Genomic DNA, 7,090 nt, shown 5'->3' with positions numbered 1-7,090 from the left:
TACCACGCTGGACTTCAGCCAGGGCATGGCGGGGAGCTGCGTTCGCCAGACCGGCCGGACCATTCCCAGTGGCCACACATGGTCAGAAGGCACGGATGGAAGCATGCCATCCACTAAGTCACCGGTGGGGCTCCCCTTGGCACAGGGGATCCTACGGTGTCTGTCCAAGAATTAAGTAGCCTTGTGCCTGCTTAATGTAAGGGGACAGAGGGACACCACCCGGCCATGGTTGGCGAAGGTACTGTAATATTCTGTAATATTCCATAATTAAAAAAGCAAATGTTTGACATCTGGATGGGGCTACGAGCAAGGGGCGGGGTTATGACAAGAGGAGGGGCTTGAACAGAGATCCTCACATCAGAGTAGCTAAAGTTAAGGGGGGGACTCCAATAAGGGACAACCAGGCTTTTAGTATGGAGTGGGGACCATGAGTAGAGAGCTCACATCTGAGTAAAGAAAAAGTAGGACTCTAGTAAGGGTTTTGCTTGAGTCGGGGGAGGGGCTCGATTAGAGATTCCCATATCTGAGTGGTGAAAGGAAAGGAGGGGGCTCTGGGTAAGGGGCGGAGCTTGTACTGTGGGGCGGGGCTTGAGCACAGACCTGCCTATCTCAGGTGTGAGAAGAATGATAGGACTCTAGTAAGAGGCGGGGTTTATGGAGGGGCGGGGCTTGAGCAAGAGACCTTCGCATCTGGGTGGTTAAAGGAAAGGCGGGGCTCCGAGTAGGGGCGGGGCCTGAGCGCCGGGCGGGACGCACGCTCGGGGGCGGGGCCGGTGACGTCACTGTCCGCCGGCTCAGAGAGGACGCGGATATGGCGGCCAGCAGCTCTTCTCGCCTCACGCAGGGCCCCGGCCCGCTGTCCAGGTAACGGCGGCCCCTCTCTCGCCTCGCGCACCGGCCCGACCAGGAAAGCCGCGCGGTGAGTAGCGGCCCGGGGGCAGTGTCTGTCCGCATTCGCTTGTTTTTCTGTAAATCCGAACTCTAGGCTGAGGTGGGCGCGAGTGCATACCTGTAATCCCAGCTACTCAGGAGGCAGGAAGATCGCGGTTCGAAGCCAGCCCTGGCAAATGGTTCATGAGACCCTGTCTCGAAATACCCGTCACAAAAAAGGGCTGGTGGAGTGGCTCAAGATGAAGGCCCTGAGTTCAAACCCCAGCAATGCAAAAAAAAAAAAAAAAAAAAAAAAGTTAAATTCCCCTGGTACCATCCAGGCGGGCTGGGTGACAGGGTCCTTGAGCTGTTTCCTCAGCACTCAACATTCATGAGCAGTGTCCCTTCTCCAGAGAAGGGCAGGTGGCTGGAGGCCCTCTGAGTTTGACTGGCACCAGTAACCCCAGCAGGGATCATTCTCCCCAGGTAACACTGGCCCTGGTGTCTGTCCAGTCCCGAAGTCACACTCCCAGACAGGCCCAAGGACAGGTGACGCCCATCTGCTGATGAGGACAGCGAGGCTCGGGCAATAACTGGTGTGGGTCCCTGTGGTAGCGGGTGGAAGGACTGAGTGTTCTGCCTGCCGTAGGTTGTGCCGGAGCCTCGGGAGGGTTGAGATGGCTGACCCAGCCTTGACCTCATCAGCCTGAGGTCACATCTGCCACTGGAGCCCAGGTGATGGCCATTCTTACTGCCACCTGCTCCTGCCCTGGTGATTTAGGACCCAGTCACATTGTGGCTTAGGGCTACATTCTTTTTTTTTGGCTGCACTGAGGTTTGAACTCAGGGCCTCATGCTTGCTAGACAAGCACTCTACCACTTGAGCTACTCTGCCAGCCCTTATGTGTGTTGGGTTTTTTTTGAGATAGGATCTTGTTTTTTGCCTGGGCTGGCTTCAAACAGTGAACCTCCAGAGTAGCTGGGATTACAGGCATGAGCAATCAGTCAGCCCCTTGGAAAGTACTTTCTGAGCATCAGAGAATCCCAACATTTGTAGGCTGTTGGACTTTATTTTTTTTTTTAGCAATACTAGGCTTTGAACTCAGGGCCTTGCACTTGCTAGGCATGTGCTCTACCACTAGAGCCATATCTCCAGTCCCACTTTAGTTATTTTCTCTCCCTCTCTCTCTCTCTCTCCGTCTCTCTCTCTCTCTTTCCAGTACTGGGGTTTGAACTCAGGGCCTTCACCTTTACAACTCCACCAGCCTTTTTTTTGTGATGGGTTTTTTTCAAGATAGGGTCTTGTGAACTATTTGCCCAGGCTGGCTTTGAACCTCGAACCTCCTGATCTTTGCCTCCTGAGTAGTTAGGATTACAGGGTGAGCCACTGGCGCCTGGCCACTTTAGTTATTTTTCAAATAGGGTCTTCTGTTTTTGCCCAGGCCAATCTATGTGGGAGACTGAGGCAGTGGAAGAAAGCCTTGTCAGGTGGAGCACGGCCCTGTCAAGGGCCTCTTGGTGATAGGCATGGACCCAGCCAAGGGGAGGCAAGGTTCAGCGAGACTGCCTTGCAGGAAAAACAGGACACGCTGACCTGGTCAGGATAGTCTGTACCAAATAACAACACACCACAGCTTTTCTGTTCCTGCCATCTACGCAACTGGACCCATGAGAACTGGACCTGCACACCCTGCTTTCTCATACATGCTTTATAAATAAATGTGCTTGGAGGTAGAGGGGGGTCACTGGCATCTCTCATCAGAAGTGTCAGACCCACCCAATCCTGGCTTTCTCTATATCTGTTTTTGAGTCTTTTTCTTAATCCCCAGTTGCCTCCAGTCAGGTCAACGGACCTACTCATGCTGGCTGTGAGAGGTGGCGCCTGAACAGGAACCTGACTACTGGGGAACTCACAGTTGAGATGAGGGGACGTTCTCTGAGTGACACACATCGTAGACTAAGGTAAGGGGGAGAGCACAAAAAGATAGAGTCAGGTGTAAAACAATGGGATGAAACAGCTTAAAGGAAAGAGATATCTATGTACAAATGCTGAAGGCAATGCTTAAGACTAGAGGAAATAAAGTTAGGTTGCTTCAGCTTATGCAGTTATTAGATTTTGCACAGGATACCTGCCTGTGTTTCCTGAGGAGGGCACTGTAAATTTAGAAACATTGAACAAGTTAGGAGACAGGCTGACGGCACGATATATGGCTGAGGGGCTGGAATGCATGCCCATTTTTACTTTTGGTTTGTGGTCTATGATTAGAGATTGTTTGGTTCCTACTACATCACATAAACAAAGATTCTCCTCTTTGGTATCCAACTTGACTCCCCGAGATAAGCCCTCAGTGTCGGAGGGGAGGAATGGGATTTGTGGAGCGTGGCTCCACTGCTGGGAACCAACAGGCTAAGAGTGACCAAGTCAAGGTGGGTATTGGCAGAGCTGCAGTGTTGGACCCACCACCTCCTGAAAGAGCTCAGACCTAGCCAGGCCCGGCCCCATTCCTGCCCCCCGCCACTGCAGGAGCACTATCCTGCTCACCCCGCCCCTGCAGCTGAGCCCAGGAGTCAAATGTCTTGCTGCTGGTGAGACAAACACTGACAGTGGGCCCACCCAGTTGGGGACAAATCAAGTGCCTGACAAGGATGGCAGGTGATGTGATCAGAGGTGCAGGGCTGGCAGGCAGCCCCGTGGCCTTTTTCTTGGCCATGCTAGCAATCACCCTACAGGTAAGTGGCTCAGTGGCCCAAACCCAGCAACATGGACATTTACACCTCACCCACTGCTGCTTCAAACAACAACATGGAAAGGACCAAATGTACCGGTTTACAGCAATGATTCAGAGTTGGTGGGAGGCCAGTCTAATGGGCGCATGACTCCCACACTCAGTTCCTACAGTTTCACAGGACAATTCACTTTGGTGCCGTTATGCTTAGGCTCACTACAATGGTGTTTTCCTACAGCGCCCACCTGGAGGAGCGCCCTTTTGTGGAATGGCACCCATTATGTAGATTAAAAATTAGAATTCCTGGGCTTCAATGCCACTGAGCAGTTCAATGCCACACATTGACTGCACTTTCCCAAGTGTCACTCCAAACAGACCCAGTATCATCCTGGCAAAGGGGCTGCATGGGAGCAACACCTGTTCCCTCGTAGTACATTCTTTAATCTCAGTGTAGCCACTGTTGTCTATTGGTCCAGAAATGCTAGCTAAGAAACCAGTGTGACTAGATACTGGACCACCCCTTTGGGCCCTGATGGCGGGAACATCCAAACAGATACATGGAAACTGACTGCTGCTATGGAGTTACTCAACTTTACTAGTTGGTCTTTGGATGACCTTAGAGTTGGTGGAGCAGACGAGAAAGACCTCCAAGCCTGTGTACAACATCCTTTTGCTCTAGTCGTGGGGGATCTAAACATTATAAAAAATGGCTCCATATATGAGATAAATTGCCTAACTTGCAATCTAATAGCCTGCACCAGCACCTGCAACAAAGGCAGTCTTAGTAGTAAGGAATATACCATATTTTCTGGTACCCACTAATTTTATAGGTCCTTGGTACCATGACAAAGGCCTACAGGTTACAAAAGAAGTAAAAAGCCTATTAGTGAGAGAGAAGAGAGTTACAGGTCTTATGGCAGGCATAGTGGCCGCCATAACTGCTGTCACCACTATGACCACAGCATCTGTGGCTTTGTCTAAACATATACAAAATGCCCATTATGTTAACACACTCACCCAGAATGTCACCTACGCCCTCCAACAACAAGTGTCTATAGACAAAAGTACTGATGTCCATTTAAATACCTTGGAGGTGGCTCACCTCGCTTTGGGGGATGAGCTACAAACTATAAAATTCAGACAGGACCTCCCATGTCATGCAGGCTTCCAGCTATCTGTATCATTGCTGCTCTCTACAATGAGTTGGAGTATCCTTGGCATAGCATCAAATCTCACGTAATGGGAGCCTGGGAACACAGCAGTGATACCTTAAATTTGCAACACCTCAGACTACAGATATTGGCAATGCATATGACCAGGTCATTCCTCCTGCCGACATGGCAAAAACTGTATTATGTGAGCTGCAAGGTTTTGATCCATTCAACATCCTTAAACATTCCTTCTGGTACCTTATAGGAATAGGAGTCTTGCCACTAATCTGCTTTTGTACCTTTTTAGTCGGATGCTGAGCAATCCAGAATCAGTTCCTTGGACTGAACAGCAGTCTGCACTGAGAACATTTAAGAAATAAAAAGGGAGGAGATGTGGGAGACTGAGGCAGTGGAAGGCAGCCTTGATATGAGCACAGCCCTGTCAAGGGCCTCTTAGCTGATAGGCATGGACTCAGCCAAGGGGAGGCAAGGTTTAGCGAGGCTGCCTTGCAGGGAAAACAGGACATGCTGACATAGTCAGGATAGTCTGTACCAAATAACAACATACCACAGCTGCTCTGTTCCTGCCACCTACACAATTGGACCCATGAGAACTCGACCTGCACTTCACTCCGTTTTCTCATACATGCTGTATAAATAAATGCACTTGGAGGTGGAGGGGGTTGCCGGCATCTCTCATCAGAAGTGTCAGACCCACCCGATCCCAGTTTTCTCTCTGTCTGTCTTCGTGTCTTTTTCTTAATCCCCAGTTGCCGCCAGTCAGGTCAACGGAACTACTCACGCTGGCCGTGAGAAGTCTGGGCACTTATCCTCCTATTTATATCTCCCACATAGCTGGGATCACAGGCGTGTGCCACCACACTTAGCTTATTTGTTGAAATGGGGCCTTGCTACCTTTTTGCCTGGCTCTTTCAAGCCACCATCCTCCCAGTAATGCTACAGGCTGTCCCATGGAGGCCCTTGATGTCCAAGCCCCTTAAACTCCAACCAGACCTGTGCTGGAGTAGAAGCAATTGTTGTCTTCTACCTCTCTTTCTGAGAGAACCCACTTTCGCCTCTGAAAGTGCCTTTCTATTTTAATAAATTACACTTTTACTCCTCTGCCTCTTGTCTTGCCTGAAATCTTTCATCAAATGCAAGAATTGAGATAACTGTAGCTGTCCTGACCTTCTGCTAACAACTGTGTGACAAACATGGTCTCCATGGTTGCACTCTAGGATCTAATCTAGAAGAAAGATGTGCCCAGAAAAGCTGGGCTTCCTCCCAGACAAACAGAGCAAAAAGCCATCCAAGCCACTCAGAGCCTGGAGCCCGAAGATGAGAACGGTAGATAAGATGTGTGGACGGACGTTGGCACCTGCTGAAGTACTGTTTGTCCTGGACCAGGAGTGACCCAAGCCAGACCAGCTTCCCTTCCAAGCTGGTCGCCAGCCTGGTGCTTGCTGTTATGGAGACAGTAGCTACAGTGTGGCGGTGCCCTGCCCTTAGCAACAGGTGACCACCAACCACAGCTGCAGAGAAGGACCACCCATTGGTTAAGGGCAGGCTTCACTGAGAGCAAACTGGGACTTCTTATTCCCACCCAGCCTACTGAGCCACACATTTGCTTTCATTGAATTCATTACTGACATTAAAAAATGGGGAGCATTTAAAAGGAGTCCCAATTCCTACAGGCCTCATGTCATGAGCTCTCACCCAGTGGTCATGCCATCCCAACACCTTACCAGCTGTCCCTCTTGTACAAGTGTGTAAACTGAGGCTGAGAAAAACCTGCCACCTGGGAGTGGGCAGAGCTGGGCCTGGAAGCCAAGCGGTCCTGGCCCATATCCCACACCAGCCCTGTGCCAGCTCCTAACCCTGAAACTCTGTCCCCACCAGTGTCACTCACATCCTCAGCCTCTTTTCACCCCTGCCTGCTCTGAGGTGTCCTTTGTACCTACAGGATTGTGGTTTATGGGGTGACCAAGTGATGTACCAAGGACGAGGCAGCACCCTGTTCCTGACACTTCCAGAGAGGAGGAGTTGCCTCACCCCTCGGGGCCATAGGGGGACATTGGGAGCTCAGGAAGCAGCAGAGGGCATGAGGGGGAAACAGTCATGGCCTGTATGGGGTTGGTTTCCCCAGGAAAGCCAGAGTGAGCCACCCCAGGGTCCCGCCTGCATAATCCTGGAGCCTTTGTCCTGCAGGGTGGCCCTGGCTGATGGGCCCAGCTACTGTGGTTTGGCTGCGCTCCTCAGAAGTCAAGTGTTGTGCTGAAATTGGATGAGGGACCAGGCCAGGAGGACCCCAGGAATGGGACTTAGTGAAGAGGCTTCTGCAGC

At 51.1% G+C, this 7,090-nt stretch overlaps 1 long non-coding RNA gene across 1 annotated transcript; it reads left to right on the top strand.

Moving 5' to 3' along the window:
* The first annotated feature begins 350 nt into the window (after positions 1 to 350).
* LOC141416819 (uncharacterized) lies at positions 351 to 6,485 on the top strand. Its single transcript, XR_012441393.1, has 3 exons — positions 351 to 919; positions 2,700 to 2,832; positions 5,986 to 6,485. It is a non-coding gene; the product is annotated as an uncharacterized lncRNA (long non-coding RNA).
* The last annotated feature ends 605 nt before the right edge of the window (positions 6,486 to 7,090 follow it).

This window comes from Castor canadensis, chromosome 14, assembly GCF_047511655.1.
Source record: "Castor canadensis chromosome 14, mCasCan1.hap1v2, whole genome shotgun sequence".
NCBI classification, from domain to species: Eukaryota; Metazoa; Chordata; class Mammalia; order Rodentia; family Castoridae; genus Castor; species Castor canadensis.
This window is presented reverse-complemented; position numbering and strand designations above follow the sequence as displayed.